The 20,452-nt window shown below is 35.0% G+C and overlaps 1 protein-coding gene across 1 annotated transcript in view; it reads right to left on the bottom strand.

Moving 5' to 3' along the window:
• The window catches only part of EYS (eyes shut homolog), a 671,723-nt gene that overhangs the window by 182,611 nt on the left and 468,660 nt on the right, over positions 1 to 20,452 (bottom strand). The gene's annotated exons all lie outside the window — the stretch shown is intronic.

Raw genomic sequence — 20,452 nt, forward strand, 5'->3', positions numbered from 1 at the left:
TGTCTATGAAAAATAACCCTGTGATGATTTAAGACTGAGCACCTTCATATTTCCCGAATTCATTTAATGTCTTAATACTCTCATAAAAAAATATTTCCTCTTACTTCTTTTGTAACACCTCTAGGGTACAAGTACAGCAGATGAATCCTTTCTGCCAGTGGTAAGCAATGACAAGGGTATCCAAGCAGGCAAGCAAGTAAGCAAGAGGATACAAGGACAGTCACTTTAACAAAAAAAAATCTTATTTTAATGATTTGAAAATTGCATTTTTTCCTGGAATTGCAATGCCTTCACAATAGAGAATGAGGAAGAGAAAGAAAGAACTGCACTACCTGCTGCCCCTTTTTGGATGGGCACTGACCTGTTCAGAAAACTGGCTGTGTGCAGTGCTGTGTGAATTGAAATCAGAACCACTAAAAGTACAGAGAGGATGTTTACAGAACAAATGAGACCGCAGTTTTGGTGCTGCAGTGAAATAGAAAGGGCATAATCTAGGAGATCAATCACTGAATATTCTTACTAGCAGGTAAGACAGTGATCTTAGAGGCATATAATTGACTATAGCTGTCCTGGAGTTCAGTATGGTGAATAAAGTACCTATGTAGCTATGTGGAATTAGGTATGATGGATACACAAAACCATAATGTACATTCTTATCAATCAAAACCTGTCTTTTGGTACTGCATGAGCAATAGGAGTAAAATCTATGCAAGCTATCACTCAGTGAGGAGCATATTTTTCATATATCAGAAGAGCAGAAAACATTGGAGGACTTAAGCCACTGTCATAAAAAGGTGTCTCTTCTCTTGAAACCTGGTAAAAAGAGCTAGGATAAAATGCATCACTAATTGTAATTATCATGAAACTAAAATAAAAATAACCACTGCCTACAACTGCAAAAAAAAAAAAAAGGTACCAAAATTAAGCTACTTAATCACGAATCAAATTGAAGGCCCCTCCAGAGTTTATGTTCAGTCTTTTTTTTTGTTATGGTAGCAGGCTTACAGGCTTCTGTTTGCATGACCGAAGACTTACTTTTAGCTTAATATCACAAATACAATCCTAAATATCAGAAAAGCAGAGGATAGTCAACCTTGGGAAACTAACTCCATGGGATGTCACCGCTTTTTGGAAACTACAGTGATAAATTTGGCAACATTGGTTAAAGCTGATGGTAAGTTTGAGCCAAGAAGAGAATAAAATTCCCCAGTCTCTAGAGCTTACTTTCACAGGGCTACACCTTTGTACAGAGGGGTTAGTTCAAGTAAGAGCATACAGTTAATATTTATATATAGTCATGCCCATTTATATATAGTCATGCCCAGAGTTATCACAGCTTGTATTCTGTGCTACCACAGTTAGCTTTCTACCTCTCTTAAGGAGTCACACATTTTATAGATGAACTAATTAGAACTGAAGTGTTTAAAAATATTGTTGCTATTTTCTAGACTCCTCTGTTGAGAAAGCTCAATACAACATTTTACAAGAGCCTATTTCACATGTAAAGCTTTCTGAAGAAAACAAAAGAGCATGCCCAAGACTGACACAATTATTTTAATGTGCATTTTGTCATATCAGAAAGTTCATGGATCTAAGCAAAGAAAGTAAGTAAGTATTGTCTGCAACTTAGCACTAGTGTTTGACTAATATTGTCCATCCAGCACTTCAGGCTAAATTACACATTTGATTCAAAAGAAAAAAGCACTTTTTGTTTTGCACTGTTTGAAGTAAGAAGTATGTAAAGCTACCAGTGATTAGATGAAAGCATGTTCATGGGAAGAACGTATAGGAATGTATGCCCAAAGATTCATCAATAATTTTTCACATGCTTTAGAATTTCATCACATGGTTTCTGTTACTATTTACTACATCAATACAGCTATTTACAGCTTGTGTCCAAGAAAGATACAACCACTGTAACTATGTTAAAAAAATTAACTATAGAAAAGTGACCCAATCAGTTTTTAAATTTGTTTTTTCAACTTTTGTTAATTTCCTGAATCCTTCTCACCCTGAAATACAAAGATTTTAAATATCCTTCTTGCTAAATGAGTCTCATTAGGAATATGATTAATATAGGAAAGAAGTTGCAGCACACTGCAAGGTTAGTTTGATCAATTGGTTGAGCAAGCACAGTCCTCTAGCCAATTTTATAGGCTAAAAGAGAGATATTTTTCTTTTAAACTTACAGACTGTAACCTCACTGGATATCAACCACAAGAGATTAGTTATGTGGGCACTCATAAAATGCCTAATCTTAATTAGTAGCAAAGACACCAACACATGTCACATATCTTTGCTCTATGTTCTCTTGGTTCTAACTTAAAAGCAGTGCAAGTCCAAAGCCTGTAAAGACCTTTTATTTCATATGTAAACAATTTGAAAGACAAATACTTGCTTGTAAAAAACTAGGAAAATGTGTTGTCTGATTAAAAACTATTCTTCTCACATTTTGCCTTTTTTTCTTTTATTTAAAGAAGAAAAGTCTCCTTCCGGTTGAGGGAAAACAGATACATAGCACTACATATCAAACAAAAATGTAATTAAAAGTGGGAGGAATGACTACTTAGCTACTTACCCGGCTGTCAAGTTTTACTTTACTATCTTCAAACTGTTGTACTTACAAAATTGCTGTAAAAACTGTATTACTTTATCTGGTAGTGAGTAATATTTGCAGTGTTTTAGTTCTCCCATGGTCATGCATCTCTTTTTACCTGGCACTTTGGCAAAAATAAAGCTCTCCTCCGGTTTTCCAATGTAGCTTTCCATTTTTACTAGTCCTTTTAAAGGGCGTAGTCTCTCAGGCAATGGATTAAACTGATTTACTCAATGTTAGACCGGGGGGAAGAAATTCTTGTGTCCCCCAGAGCAGCGACACTTTTAATCAAATACAGCTCATAAATCACATTTACAACTTTCAGAGTTCAATCAATAGGACACTTTATAGTCTGTAACAAAATTACCTGGAAAGAAGTAGAAGAGGGATGTTACTGAGGGACCACACACATCTAGGCTCTGCACCCTCTCTGTCTTTAGGGATTAAACTGCCAATTTTAACAATGACTGATTTGTCCCAAAACTCTAATGTATTTATAAGCAATGCATAGTTGGCTGATAATGAGGGATTCTACGAGGCCATAATCAATAGTACCAAAGCACAGTAAGCTTCCTGATCTACTTTACCCTACTTTTTTGACTATTATTAATACTTTTCTCATCAAACTTTAGTTAAAGACTTTTGTTCTCTTGGGTAGAAGTTTTCATGGCTTTCCTAACTTTGCACGATTAAGTTTCTCTGAAGTAATCTCCAAGTAAGTTACAGAATACCAAGGACTTCTCAGTGCTAATTTAGTTACATGTCTTCCTGAAGTTTAATTTACATATTTAATATAGCAAATCCTTCATCAAGTGTTTAATTTGTATACATAATACTGAACAGTCTCCTTCTATAAAATGTAGCAAAAATTACCAGGTTACACCCAACTTCATGTAGGACTGATACATAGGTCAAAATCAAGTTCTATAAATTACTGCTCAAATACCTGCATAACTCCAATTATATATTATATAACTTTCTCATAATTTCTGGAGTATGTAATAGAAAATAAGAACTTAATCACCTCACATTAGATACTTCTTCAAAATGTGTTGCCTATTTGCATATTCCACTAATGACACAAACACACTCTGTATATTTTGTACAAAGATTTATTTGAAGTTTTTTTCCATGCAAAAGGCCCCAGAAAATTCTTATGCTGCGTGCTAAGAGAACAAATAACAAAAAAGAATTATCTCAACCTCTTGAAGATCTAATGACAGCAGTTTTCATGAAATTATAGACAGATGCCTGCAGCTGTTGTATCAATATTCAAAGTGAACACATACTCCAGTGATACCAAGGAGTGCTGGCTAAGTGACTTTTAAGTGGTAGACTACTCAATAGTAAGTTTTCATTCAGATGAAAATGATCTTATCAGACTCAGTTCAGACAGCTTTGCCTTTTCTTCCTCTTTGAGACATCTGCAGAAAGTATTGGCAAATATCTGGATGATTTCAGGTTTTGAAGACAGAAGACTAGAACACACTGAACACACTATATGAGAGCTGTTACCAGGTCTTACAGCATACAAAAAATAAAAATTAGGAAATAGTACTGATACATTAAAACTTTGCATTAAAATATATTTCCATTTTTACTTTCAGCAGTGTAAATGGAAATTTCTTCTAAAGGTAGAAGAGAAGTTCAATCACAGCTCAGAAATCTATTTTCTTGCCAAAACTGTAAGTGACTTTTAGTATTATGGTTATAAGGAGTCACGTTGTCACTGATTTAAAAGAGTTGCATAGGCTAAAAATGTTAAATTAAGATTCTAGATGTGACTGTTTAAACACTTATGGATTTAAACACTTACCCTTTTTAAACAAAAGTGCTAATGATTTTACTTTAAAGGAGGATGGGAGGAAGTTGTTTGACACAAATAGAGAAGATGATAGCAGCCAAATAATATTTGACCAAATTTAATGCCAAATTGCTCTATTTCAGTTTTAATAAACTCCCTAGGATGGAAGGTATCATAGTCTCACTGGAATCAGAAGCCTCCTGAGGTATCTCCATAAGTAATGTGAAAAGTATTCCTTATACTGCAGTCCTATTGCTTTCTGAGGGAAACAAGTGAACCTGTTTGTGCTGTCTGTAAAATTGTTTGTTTATTTATAGAGTTTCTTTGTTTTGTGACCAGAGATTCAGGTGGAGTAGTAGGATGTTGAGGAGGGGAGCTGAAAGGATTTGAAATCTAGAAACCAACTGTTTGAATCCTACTTGACATCCATATTTTAGGAAATAAACAAAGCCTAAATATATACACACCTAAGGCTATATCTTAAAGACCAAAATCTTTAAAAGGTATGTTGTCATATGGAGTCTTTGATTTCCCACTTATGGTATAGGAAGAGTACATCTGCAAAATTTTTCTATTATGATGTTCTGCAGACCTGTGGATGAGTCAAGGCAAATGTCATCTGGTGTTGGATGGTCAGCTTCCAGACAAATCTTCTCTTGTAGATGGAGAATATAGCATACAATAAAATTACTGTATTTATTTATATTTTGTCATAGTCAGAGTCCTCTGGCATGTAGCCATATATGAAAATGTTGGCAATAAGATATTTCTAGTATGTCAAGAACAGTAATTGGATGGACATGCAGAGGCCTTTCTGCATGATCTTGTGCAGAAAAATACTTGGTAATTTAATTTCTACTCAAAGTTGGCAGGGCATGAATCAGATCTGATCTACAAGGCATGATGCTGCACTAATGCACACAGATGGTAGTAATTTTCCCAAATGTGTGAACTCCTATGCTAAAAAAATCACATTATTTATGATTTCTTCACACACTGCTTCAAGACCAGTGATCTTTCAGATGAAGTTAGAGCATGACCATCTGTCACTGGTCTTAAGGATATGCATAGAGTGGAGCAATCATGCAGCATCTGGTCAAAGTACAATTCAAAAGGCTAATAAAGGATACATAATCAGGAACATGATATGATAAAAGTTATATCATGAAACAGACACATAGCTAGTTAAGTAATGCTTCACTTAACAAGTCAAATAACACAGGGCCTGGATTTTCTTTCAATTGTAAGAGTCTGAAATCTGAGCCAAACCAGATAAACTCTGAACTGACAGTTTTCTCAAGAGAAATCACATATCAGAGCTACTATGGGTTTATTAATATGTTGAATATATGCTGTGTATCTAATCTGTAAGATGATGTTTTCTCTTGTATCAGCCAATCACCAGGGAAATGTGCACCATGATAAAGGTTTTTATAATTATGTATGCAACTGATTCTATGAAAAAAAGTATGTTTATATAATTACTAGACTGACAGGTATATTTTTAATTCATAACAAATGAGATTTTTTGCAAGTTATAGATATTTGATTTACATTAATAGTGCTGATATAGAAAAATGCATCTATTAAGATCGTTTAGTGCAAATGAGTCCTAAAGTTTCTTTTCTACATTAATGTCTTGAGTTTTAAAATAAAAGTAAGCTTTCCCTCGAGGAAAGAAATTTTCTTCTGGGAAAAGAAAGAAGAAAAAAAGGCACTGATAGTGCACATTTGCCCGTTTCAGAGAAACAAGGTTTGTGTTCTGTGAAAACTCATAGTGAATTGAATTGTCTGTGGTTGGTCTTAGACACTGGGCTTAAATTTAAGACTCTTGATCAGAAATAACTGTATCTACAGTCTAATGTTTACATTCACAATCACTCTCATGAGAATGACTTTGTCTATGCTGACGGTCCCATACTGAGTTAAGGACAGTTATTTTGGACTATGGAAACACAATCTCTCTTGGTGATCTGCTGATCCTTTGCAGAAAAATGGGTTTGGAACTAGGCTTTGTGGAACATGATTGCTGTTAAACACATTTCATTTAATGTGTGAGACCTGACAGGTTATAGAACCTGCTACTTCATTGAGCCTCATTCTCCTGATGATACTGTATCAGCTTTCAAAGGCAGCTGATATGCATTATCAGACATCCCATGATTAGGAAAGGATGTAAACAAGGACCTCCTTGAGGAAGCCCTACAAATTTTAAAAAAAATAGAGAATGAACAAGTGAATTATCAATTAGCGAGCAGAATCACATCATTATGATCCCACAAAAAAACCCCACAAACAACCACAACCAAACAAAAACTATAGAAGGAAGTATAGCAAGAACTGTGGTGAGGGAACAGAAGTCCAGGGTCATACAGTGAGTCTGAGGCTAATTCAAGAACATAGGTGAACTTGATTTTTAGTCTCCTATACTATTTAACAGTTACATTTTCTCTATCAAGCACTAAACCTGTCAGAATACAATAGAAAAAAATACGTCCATAACTGGAAAATCAGTTTCTTACAGAGCATTCACTGAGCTGTTTCTAGTGTCCTGATGTACCCTCCTTAAACTGCTCCCAGGGATAGGCTTTACTTGCAGGTGGAGGCAAGGATGGTCTTTTCATTTCCTTATCTAATTGTTCTTTCTTTCCTCAAATACACGCTGTGTTGACTGAGAAACAGACACATTCTTTGATTTGTGACAGTTTATTTTACTTTCAGTGTATTTGGCTTTGTTATTTCTTCCCCTACACTGAACATTGTTAGTGCAAGTAACTCTTCTACTGTTACCATCCAACAATTGAACAGTTTGCTTCAGGAAACTAATTCTGCAAAGCTACATGACATCATGTATCTCCAAAACATATCTCTTTCAAGTCAAACTCTTTCTCTCTATAATCCAACTTGGTGAGGGAATTTTATTTTGAAACCTTTAGTTCAGCTTTATAATCCACTACATATAGCCAAAGAAAACCATTTCTGTGGTCTCAGTAGAGTGATTCAGGCCATCTCAGAATATATGTATTACTCTTTCTCCTTAAATCCTTTCCCCCTTTCTTTTATCCTTATTGAAAATTTAATGTGATGTGCAGGGCACTAAGCTAATTTTGGTGGTGGATTCTATTCTCTTCTGTATCATATAGGTGATGGTCCAGTGGTCACAAAAGCAAGGAAAATAAACAACAAGCTACTGCAGATTTCCAGAGAAGGGCTTATAGAACCAACAGAAAAACAAGAAGTACAGGCCATAGGTTTTGTGGTCAAAGATAGGATGAACAAAGCAGAGTGATTGTTAATGTCAAATATAACACAAGTATTTGGATATACTTTCTGATATAATTTGGCTGATAGTAATGAAGGCATTTAGCTTTTTATTCAAATCCTCCAATTATTTCCTAGAATTGTCTGTTAACCTGACCTATATGCTAACAAAATTTCAACCTCAAATTTTCTTGGATTTTTCCATTACATCTTCACAACATTCTGTTATTTTTGAGTATCACAATGGCTGCTAATTCAATTGAGCCTCATGCTCTTTATGATAATATATTAGCTTTTGTAAGCAGTTGATCTGAATGATCCCACATCCCAGAATTAGAAAAGGAAGCAAATAGGACCTCACGATGCTACACAGTAAAATGTTGATTGGAAAAATTACTGGTTTTATTCTACAGATGCTGTTGTCCAAAATCATTAAGGGAAAAAGTAATAACATTAATATTTACAAACATTATGAAAATATTTGAAGACTAATCTTTTATCAGTTTTTACTTTCATCATTATTCTTCTGGATTGTTTTTTAATGCTGCCATACCTTCAGTCTACTACGAAGTTTTCCATTTTCTGCCAGAATAAAAAAATTTCAATTATAGCATAGAAAATATAAGTGGAAGCAACAAAAGAAAAGTTGGGTTGGGGTTTTTTGTGATTTTTTATTTCTTTTTGCCCAAATGATGAAAGAAACTTCACAATTTATTCAGTGATGATAATAAGGAAATATTAATGTATTTTAAAAACAAAGTCTAAGTAGGACTTGGACTGAATATGCTTGGCTTTCAAATTATACTCAGATTTGCACCACGAGATACTGCCAAGAGATAACTGAATTCAGATTTTGTTTAAGTATTATCTCATTTTCAAAATTATTGTTGTCATCAGTTATAAATAAACATAGAGAACACTAATGTGTGTAGATAGCCCTTTCCATGGCACTGCTTTCCAGAATCTCATTCCCCAGTCTGTACGTACACCTGGGGTTCCTCCACCCCAGGTGCAGAATCCAGCACTTTCCCTCCTTGAACTTCATATGGTTGGTGATTGCCCACTGCTCCAATTTGTCGAGGTCTCTCTGCAGGGTCTCCCTGCCTTTGAGGGGGTCAACAGCTCCTCCCAGTTTGTATCATCTGCAAACTCACTTAGTATCCCTTCCAGTCCTGTGTCTAAATCATTTATCAAGACGTTGAAGAGCACAGGGCCTAAGATGGAGCCCTGTGGAACCCCAGTAGTGACAGGTCACCAGTCTGATGTTACCCCATTCACTATTATCCTCTGTGCTCTACCCATGGACCAATTGCTCACCCACCACATGGGGTGTTTATCCAGCTGTGTGCTGTCTGCTTTGTCTGGAAGGATTCTGTGAGAGACAGTATGGAGAGCTTTACGGAAATCCAAGAAGATTGCATCAACTGGCTTCCCTGGATCAGCTAGGTGGGTTACCTTGTCATCAAAGGAAATCAGGTTTGATAAGCAAGACTTTCCTCTCATGTAGCTGTGCTGGTTGTCTTTCAGGTGTTTCTCAATACTTCCCAGAATAATCTTCTCCATAACTTTACCAGGCACTGAAGTGAGACTGCCAGGCCTATAGTTTCTGGGGTCCTCCTTCTTGCCCTTCTTGAAAATCAGGACAATGTTCTCCAGCTTCCAGTCAGCTGGGACCTCTCTGAATTCCCAAGATGACTCAAAAATCATTGAGAGGTTTTATGATGACATCAGGTCCCATAGGAGAGAAGACTGAGAGGGGATCTCAGTAATGCACGTTAATATCTCAAAGGTGGGTGCCAAGAGGATGGTGCCAGTCTCTTTTCAGTGGTGCCCAGTCACAGGACAAGGATCAATGGCCATAAACTAAAACACAAGAAGTTTCAGCTCTACATGGGGAAGAAGTTCTTTATGTTGATGGTGGAAGAGCACTGGAACAGGGTGCCCAGAGAGGTCGTAGTGTCTCCTTCTCTGGAGGGATTCAAAACCTCTAGGACCTCTAGGTTACCCAGCCCTGGCAGCAGGGGTTGGATTAGATGATCTCCAGAGGTCCCTTCCAACCTTAACTATTCCATGATTCTGTGACAAACAAATTGTGAAATACCAGAAGATGACAAAAATGTTTCTATCTTTATACTGAGGCTCAAAGAAAGGAGATGCAGAATCAGTCTCTTTTGTTCCTGTTCATGCTGCACTGGGGGAATTTGTCAAGTCACAGAAGACTGTAACAGGTATAACAAAAACAGGAAGAATAAATGAATGACAAATGATGGCAGGAAAAGACACAAAACTATTATGAAGTTGAAATATAATACTCCTATTTGATGTTTTTGTTTCATACACATATACATAGTCGCATAAAAATAGTCTATTTTTGTTTGTGAGAACAAAGTCAGAAAATAAGGATATAATATCAATATTTTGTGGTCTGTAATATAACATTAAGAAAGAAAAGAAACAACAACGTTGATCAGGGTCATTAAAAAGCATTTCTTTCTATAACAAAGACTCTACTTTTAATGACATTTCCCAGTATTGTAACAGATGCCTTCAGCATTTTTATTTTTTTTTAGTAGGTAGATATCGATTGTATCTTCTCTTAAAGATTAATGAATCAAATGTTAAGAGGGAAGACAATTTTTGTTAGGGGAGCACCTTTTTTAAAGCAGAAAATGAAAATAGCCATGCTAGGAGCAAAAAATTGTGGCAGAGATAAATGAAGATATTGCCAGAACTTACAAAAATCCTGATGGCATGCACAGTGACTAAGCCTTATTGATTATTACAAGTAAGTTTCACTACTACTCATAGAGTCCTTGTTTTTTGCAAGTTGTTCATGTGAAAAATAAGATGCAGCAATATAATAGCATAGTATTAATCTACTGCTTCTGGAACTGTAACAATGCAGCAGGATTTCAACGTGCCACTATTGGAGCCAGAAGAAAGAATGAAGAATGTTGTTGTTCTGGAAATGCTGAAAACATATGATATATACAGAAAATGTAGACAACTACAGGGGTTTGTAAGGTCACATTTGAAACTTCATTTTAGCAACAACAAAGTAGTAGGCTTCCCCTGAACTAAGATGATTAACACCTCAAGCTGAAAGAGTTTGAGCAAATGTCAAGTATAAAACATTAATTTCCTTCCTCAGAGAGTTCTGAGTTTTTATTAGCATTCTCTGTGTCCAGGATTTTTTCTTTATTCTTCTAAGAGACCTTCAGCTGGATGAAGTATAATGCTGATGACTACTTTTCTTTATAATTGCTCATTTCATTTTACTTTTCAAAAATATTTTCATTGTTCAGTTGCCCTATCGTACAACTTCACAATTCTGTCCTGCCTGCTATTAAGTGACACTTTATCCTGTTCCCCCCTCCATGTCTTAAATGTTATCAAATATTTAGTGTATCTAACAGGGACCTAAGGTTGCCTTCTTAGCGTACCTAAAACCCCATGTGTTTGTTAATTTACAAATAAAATAAATCAGACTTAAATCAGACACATATTGAGCCAATATTTTGGAAAAAAATGTTCAGTTCTGACAAAATTTAGTGTTACTGTTCCTTTTAAATCTTTTGCCTCCCCAGCATCTCTGGATAAATTTTAGGCCCTGAAGCATCAGTAGCTGGATGATTCATGGGAATGTTCAGGCTTTAAATCTGGGCTGACATTCTTTCCTTTATTCTCAATCGCACCCTGGTTGGTCTCCAGAAACGTCAAAAAATGGGAGACTGATTCTGATCATCTAGAAATGAATATTCTCAATTCCTGTCTTAAGTCTCTCTGAATTCATCTTTAAGGAAGAAATTTATGCAGCCTGCTGGAATCCAAAGAGCAATGAATGAAAGATCCCTTCATACTCAATTTTTTTAATGCATGGAAGTCCTTGATTTTCAGCACCTTTTCTGCGCATTAATATTTTTATGAGTGATTTAAAATGCTTTTATATCAAGAACAGAATTAATGCAATAAGAGTTCCTGTAAAACTCCTATATAAGAATCTCCAGGAGCAGAGAGGTTGTGCAGTGTTTCCACAATGCTCTTAGCCAGACATTCAATGAAGTACACATGTGTTTAGTAGGAATACTCCTATCTTATGGTGTTTTTTCTATTAAAATAATGACTCCATAATTTAAACCTCAATCCAATCTGCGGTGATAAACCTTTTTCATTTTGCAACTGTGCTGAAAAAAACCCACAAAAACAACCAACAGAAAACCCAGTAGCATACTTCCTGTTATATGAGAAAATACATGTGAAGAGAGAGATGTCCAACAGGGATTGGGCTTCTGCTATTAAACTCTAAAAGAAACTTCAAAATCTTGTGACTGAACTTCACCACATTGTACGTATTTTACTTATATAAATTTTTGATCGATTTATGTTCTTTATTTTGCTGAAGTTCACTAGTTGCTGAAACAGATTTTACACATGTATAAAAAGAAACAGTCATTCATCTATGATTATTTCCATAAGGTAGTATTAAGAATAATGCCATGTGTTGGGAAAAAGCTTTGGAAGTTAGATGAATCTGTAGTTTTCCACTTTGGTAGAAGCTAATAGGATCCTTGCCTTTATTTTCTTGATTTTTATTTCCCATTTTTGCATATTAATAGGATCCTTGCCTTTATTTTCTTGATTTTTATTTCCCATTTTTGCATATTTTCTATTGCATTCAATATGTAAATGTCTTTTATTAATTATTTATAATATTGTAGTTTTATTTTTGTGTTCTGTAGAGCTAAAGAATCCATGAAGGAAAACTCTTGATAGACGGAAATACAATTAACATAGGAAAATGTTGTTCATTTGTGTAAGTTCTTGTCTTAAGTATGAATGTAACAGAAAATAGGAATCTGTCAGTAATTTGAATACCTATTTGGGCAATGTCTCAACTCTTTGCTCTGTTTGATGATATATTCAATATTTTCACTATTTACACTGAAACACAGGGAGACTCTACATGTTCCCAAGCTCTAGAACCTTTACGGATTTTGTACAGAACTGATATACACCCATGTAGAATGTAAATAGATAAATATATTGTGCTACTTGGGAATTCACCTTCTGAATCCTGAATTTCCTGGGTAGCTAAAAATGCTAAATAGCTAAAACATTTTTGTTATATAACTACTTGCACATATTATCACCACAAACTGTTAATACAAAAATATAAAGAAACTACAATGGTGGAAAGAAAAACTGGCTTTTTATATTACATAAGAGAAGATTACTTCCTCGGGGGGGAGGTTTGAAGCTTGAGAAGCCTCAATACAGTGACTTCCTAACACCTATATGATATATTTTCCTCCTTTTTAAACAAAAATAGTTTGAGATTTTAAGTGACTGCAAAGACCAGCATTCCATGAAGATCCATGAAAAGGAATGTGTCAGGCACTCTTAATTAGAAATAATGTGTGTTTTCATGCTTAAGTCAGAAATTTATGTTTAGGCCAGCAAAGCTGTTTCCACATCATGTAAGTAGCCAGTGTCCTTCCAAAATGACCACTCACTCTGGGACATGAAGTCTCTAGAGAATTCTCATGTTCACTTCACTCTCTCAGCTGGCTGAGGATCCTGAGAGTGGTTTGAGAGCAGACCAGCAGCTGCACACCTTGTATCCAGGGATGAAAAACCCCCTCTGTTTTTAATCACATCACTCTTGAAAAGAAAATGTCAAGGTAGTAAAATATACTGTTATCCTAACTCAGTAACACAGATGATTGCATTGGTAAGAAGCCCAACTAACTATTGCTTATTTTGTGCTATAAAAACAAACACAGTCACAGCCTTCTACGCCTTACAGGCTACACAATAAAGCTCAAAAATTGTATTTAATACCTCACCTGCTTTATTACATGGTATCTCCTGTGGAAGAACTCAAATGAGTCAAGCTTAGAAAATAAGCATTGCCATACTGCCGGGGGAGACACATCACATTTTCACAGATGACTTGATTAACAGCAAATTAGCACCAACAGAACAAATGACTGCAATTCAGGAGTTACTGAAACAAGGTTTTTCCAGAAAATGCCATAAATGGAGAAGTAAAGTAAGGAAAAAAGTAAGTATTTTTCACCTATGCAACAATTAATACCTTCAAACAAAAAATGACTCGAAGGAATTGGGAGATTAACAGCTTAATAGGTTGCAAGCTCTAGAAACAATCAACTTTTATCCTGGCATTTTCAAGCAGAAAATGAAGGGAAGAAATTTTGTTTCCTGCAAATTCTAAACTCGCCATTATTTCACTTTATGTTACCTCTTCTTTCCCAAAGTAGTATTTGTTATCAAATTTTACAAATCTCCTAAAGGTTACTATGACAGGAAAACTTTCATCCACATTAAAGAAATAGTAATTCAAAAACCTAATACTAGAAATGACAAAATTTCACAGGTCTGTTCTACAAGATGAGGAGACAAAGAGTTTTCTACGACTTTTATAAATTATTTTTTGCCAGAAACCTCTCAAAGCAACAAATGCCCAACAGACTCCATAATTTCAGAGAACAGACTTGTTAAATATATATTAAATCTCTGTTCAGTAAGAGAATCCTGTAACGCTACAGTATACCATGTAGCTCTATATTATACACTATAGCAGTAGACCTTATAGATGTTCTGAAGCGAGTTGGTTGTGGGTAGATGGCAGTTGCAAACATAAACAACTTTATGGAGACTAGGACACAAGTTTTTAAGAGTTGGTTGGTGCTTTGAAGAGCTCTTTCTGCATTTCAACAAGCTCTTTCTTTCTTGTCATCTTCCCTCTAGGTATAACTAAGGTGTGGCTTAAACTCTCATTTAATTACATTTTTAATCTAGTCTTAATAGTCGTAGAAAACCGTCACATCCCTTTAAAATTTCATTAAGTCGTCTGGAGGGATTTGAGATGTAAGTTGTTTTTTAGGGATAAGCTACATAAACGTTAACAGAGTGGATGGATCCTAATTCAGGGTCTAATGTAGCAGAATACCTGCATCTTTAACATCAAGCACATGAATCACACAGACTCCTTACACTCTTACATTTAAATACATGTAAAGCTTACATGTTGCACTGAATCTGGGACATAATTTCTAAATTAGATGAAAATGTAATACCAATTTGTATGAAAGCTCATACTGACACTTGCTTTTGAAGTGGTAAAATACTACAAAACTGTTCAAGAGAGTGGAAGAAGGATTAGTCAAAAATTGCTTCACCTCATCCTTGTGACTCCAGCTGCTCTTCTGTCAAAATCCTGTTTTCCCTTGATTTCAAAATATTTCAGCAAGTTAATCTACAGTAAAATAAAACACTGATACATAGTAACTGATAGAACAAGATGGCACTGGATTAGAGATATTTTAGACACTTTCAGAAACTTCTCCATAGTTTTGTGAACTATATGCTAAATCCAAGTGACTGTGCAGCTAATACAGTTACTCACAGGCACAAGTTACATTTCACAAGGTTTACCTAGTCTGATATCAAAGTGCGAGACTATATCCACAAGTGAAAGTGCAGAGCAGAAAATTAATTTATATATTTCATTTTTGCATTGCTTACTAAAATAGTACTTCTGTTGAATTTTACTGAATGAAGTAAACTGTGTGGGAATGGTTAGCTATTTCCTATAAAATTGCAACTAGTGTATCAAAGCCAGCATACAAAGTTATTTAACTTCTGGCTAAATCTTTGTTTGGTCTTTACTAGCCTACTGTGTTCTTGATTTTAAAAGCCATTCTCTAAAAATAAAATTAAGTCTGATGGGAAAACAATGATTTTTCCAAAGCTAGCCCAAAAACTAGAGAGTTCATGTGGAAGTTTTACATACATGAATGCAATTTGTGGGACATCAATAGATATTTCATGAGTTTAGATATTGGCTGAGGTTAATGACATGAAATTAATTACTAAAGTTTATACATATCTCTAAACACATTATTTTTTTTTTCTGTTCACAAAGTCCTAAAAGGTATGAATAATTTTGAAGGAGGACAAAATGAATGAAAGAAAACTTGAATTTCAGAAAAAGAAAACCAGAATGTTTGGGGTAACAGCATCCCATTTTTGAATTCTGGGCACCTCAAACTGAGACTGGAATGTGGAGATGAAAGCACAATTGTCCTTTCTCACCCACAATTCTCTATATCATTTCCATTTGCTCACTTTTCTTTTTGGTCAAAAATGTTACAGACTTGTTTTAAATCACACATACACAGTATAAGTATTACTAAGGAGATAAATAGATCTACTGGAGATGTGAGATTATTCTAAATATGTCTGAAATCATAGGAATTGGACCAACTGCATTTCTCCTCAAAACCAAATATAATATCAAACATAAAGACAACCGCCCCCAGAGCTGTCTGAGATGAATGATACTAGTCAATGACAAAAGTTAGAAATGTTAAGTTAGGAACAGTGTCTAGAAAAGCTACTGTAAAAGAAGCATCTAATATTCGGGGTGATATTATCAAGTATTACTCAACAAATCAGGAATTCAACAAATGTGTCCCAAGGAACAAACGTAGCAAAGCCTCTAGGTGTGACTGTTCCAACATAAATGCCCATAACAGCCTTCCATTTTACTGCTGCTTTTACAGCTTTGTCAAAGGAGTTGACCTTTAAGTAATGTACAGAATATACACAGGCAACATATCAAATTAAACAGATTTCCTGTTTTTACCACATGACATTTAAATACTCTTTTTATTGAACAATTTATAAAACTTTTACAGAATACTAAAAATCTTGGAGACTTTAAAAATGTTAATGTTATAATTAACAGTCAGGGACATAATTAACAGTCAAGGACATGTCTTGCACATTCGAGACAGTGATATTCCAAATCTATCGTTATGAACTTTACAGTAATAGACAACCATCTGCTTTCAAGCTAAAGCAGAAGCATTGCATTTTTTCCACTTGTAGGAATTTCACAATGAAGCAGATAAAATAGTTTAGCTAATAAAGAGTGATACATTTCATGTTAAAGTGAAGAAGTTTATTTACACAGAAAGGAAAAAGAGAAAAGGGTAGCACAGAGTATACTATCTACCCTTGATTGTATTCCTTATCTACAAAATACTTCTTTGCTATTGCACGACCCAGCAGTTGCTACTGAGTAATGAAGAGCAATTTTATATGAGAAGCAAGTTTTCTATGCTGCATTTAAATAGAAAGATTTTAAAATAAACCTTGTACTAACTTCTAAATTCCAAGTAACTTTGGTAATTATTAGTAAAAATAAATCAAACAAAAAAAGAATGTTGTTGATAACACACCAGTGTTTTCAGGCTTCTACTGAACAGGGCTGGCACAGCATCAGCACTGTCTCTCAACATTCCTCCCACCCCATCCAGAGGCTGGGGGTGGGCAAGATCCTGGGAGGGGACACAACTAGAACCAGCTGATCCACATTAACCGAAGGGATATTCCATACTATAGGATGTCAGCTCAGATATAAAAGCTAAGGCAAGGAGGAGGAAGCAGGGGATATTTGTTATTTACAATGCTTCCTTTCTGAAGAAACTGCTAAGTGTGCTGAAACCCCGTTTTCTGGGAAGTGGCCAGACATCCCTTGTTGATAGGAAGTAGGGAATAAACCTTTCTTTTTTTTCCTCTATTTATGCACCCATAAACTTACACTCTTTTTAAAATGAACTAATAGCTGCAGTTTGAACTTTGCAAATGCACTGATTTATATGCATACTTTCCTATTTCCTTAGAAAAATGGAGATAGACTTCCATTCTTCAAAATTGTCATTTAGAGATATTTCAGGAGTATCTGATTGTTTAGAGTAAGTACACTGTGTATTTAAATAAATTGTCTTGACTCTAGTATATCCATAATGACAACTGTGATTTGAACATATTTCTTGTAAGGGCAGAACAACCTGCTGGAGTTTATTAGTCAAGGAACAATTGAATAGAAAAAGGAAAAATGCAATATTGCATTTCTAACACACAATCAAGTTAAAACACATTCACTTGTTTTCACTCTAGAAGATGGTCTTATACACTGTTAGAAACGTACAGTTGCTACTAAGAAACTAAGTGGTGTATTTCACCCTAAAAATGAAACAAGCAAATGCACACATTCTAGTGAAACCAAGATATCCACGTAGTGTTTGTATGTGGTATGCCATGCTGACTGTTAATATGCCAGTTAAGTGTATGACATATTTTCTTGCTGAAATTTAGTTAATGGTAGGTACAAGGCAGATCACAAAGATGAATAATGAGAATATACTACTGAAATGTACAGGTATACATTACAGCAAAATTACAACAGATCATAGCTAACTTTAAGGAGTTGAGACAATTTCCTTGACTGGAACACAGTTTCTGGATTGCTTACATGATAGTTTACTTTCTCCGTTGCAAGGACTATGGTAAATAATTATAAAATTACTACAGATGCCCTTATCTCCTCTAAATATGAGCTCTTTCCAAGTTTGTTGAAGAACTTGTCTCTGAATATCAAAGGCTTATAGTGATAGTTCAGTTGGGCAATTTCTGGTTTTGTTACAGTAAATTGTCACTCTCATTGAAACTTTAGGATTAAATAAAATCACAGTATGCTGCAGTTACTTTTCAACTACTAAATACAGGATACACTAAGTCGTACCCTGATCTACATAAACATGTGATGTGACAGTGCACACTCTGGGATGTAACTGTCCCAGTGAGCTGCCAATGAGCATGTCACAATAGCACTAGCAAAAAGGATGAGGCTGTTCCTTGTGTTGAAGGAATACAGAGGGTAAAAGCAGAGCTTTGTGAAAAGAGGAACTCCTTAATTTGTCTTCTCCACACAAAATGAAAGAGAAATGTTATTCTTCCAGTGCTAGAACTATTACAAGACATCCTATACAGAAATATTAATCGTTGTTAATATCTCAACATCAGGCATGGTTAAAAGCTTCAGGAAAGCAAATAACATCTCTTCCACTCTTAGGAAAAAAGAATAGATATTGTATGAAAACTGGACGTTCAACTATTAAAAGGATGGTATAATTATACAGATGAGGTTATATTCTCCACAGGAGCTACTTGTTTCAGGGTTTCTTTAAAGCTTGTATTCTGATTTTATTGAATGGAATGGTTATAGATGTATCTAATGTAAGGTGCTCAAGTCCTAAACATCAGAGATTTGGTTACAACTGTGACTTAGTGTAATAGACCCATGCTTTTAATTTGCTCTTCAGGTACTCGTAATTCTGTCATATTTTCACATATGATTTTTGAAACAAGATCACAGAAAGAAAGAGACCCCTTCATTTACACAGGTAAGATAAATTTGAAAAGTTTACTTGGAAATGTAGTTGGAAGTCAACTCATCCCATTGTATGAACTCAGCAGGGCTGCACTGGTTAATCTTCAAAAGAGAAAATGGTTTAAAATCCTATTTTTGAATAAACAACTCAAAAGTAGCTATTTCAGTCAATGAACGAGGAGTTACTTCCTCCAAAGTCTGTGGCACACGGGAGTAAGTACCCAGCCCAGACAATGATTCAAACACAAGTTATGTAAATTTTCATTAAAAACGCCAAACTATAGAAGACTCCTGGAGATTGACAGATCATCTAGAAGGTCAGAAGAAAGCAGCAATCAGACACTGGTGGAAGGAACCGGTGGAGTCTGGACAAAGTGTCACCCGACAGAATGGTTGTGCACACACATTGATATGGCCTATTACCACAGGATGTCTATCAAACTCCTGTTTAAATTTAATATTGCTTACTTCTGGCATAACCCTTGGAAAAAGCAAAAACCTGCTCACATCCAAAATACCACAGATGATGCTGATACAAAGGGTGCCAAGTGCATTCTTTGGAACACAGAAGAGAATTCTGGCACATAAAATGTATGTAAATAAATAGAACACTTTATTGAAACTTTGAAAATACTTCATCAAATCACACACTGGACGGTAACTAAATCTGTTATGTTTGATGGAAACACACTTTTTGTGGTTCCATTATTTTATGTTGCGGTTTCCACAGCTACAGTGTATTGAAAGCAACTGCAAAGTGTGTTCCCAGAGACCAAATATGTAGAAGATACAGAGTTCAGTGTAACACTGACAATTAAAAAAATATATTATTAAATTTGTTTTAAACTTGGGAAAGGTTGAATGGTAAAATATTCTCTGATATATAAGCAACACATGACAATTTTTTTTTTAGAGCTGACAGTCAGTGATTCCTTTCACATATAGTGAGTGTAATGACCTATTTTTAGACAGTAATACAAGGTGATGTTAGCTCAGATATACTGGCAATCTGGCAAGGGCATTTTTAACTCTAGTTGCTTTTACTTCATACCACGGGAAGTTCATTAGGAGGATGACACAGTTATATAATTATAATGTAGACAATTTTTTTGTTAATTTCCTGGACACTAGGAATTTAATTCTATGAGAATTATCTACTGCAATTTATAACACATGGTACCATAAAAGCTAAAGCAGGTTTTGAAGCCAGCTATAGAATTTGTTCTAAAAAGAACATTCTGAGAAGCAGTAATGCAAAGCAATTACAATTACAAAACAGAAATATTGATCAGTTTGCCTTATAGCCTTGACTCTTTTTACAAAGAAACCAAAATTGTTCAAAGAATTACTTTTTATTCAAATTGTAATTAAAATATGTTCATTTGACTGCTCTGTGCTTTATGAGCAGCAGTAGTAGAATAGAAGTATAAATGAGCTATAGAGTAAAAAAATTCTTTTTCAACAAAGGACCAGGCACAGTGATGAATAAAACTCAATCCACAGAAATGGAAAACATATAATCTTTTGA

The sequence above is a fragment of the Manacus candei genome, unplaced genomic scaffold (genome assembly GCF_025592945.1).
Source record: "Manacus candei isolate 608988 ecotype Guabito, Panama unplaced genomic scaffold, ASM2559294v1 h1tg000011l, whole genome shotgun sequence".
Lineage (NCBI taxonomy): Eukaryota > Metazoa > Chordata > Aves > Passeriformes > Pipridae > Manacus > Manacus candei.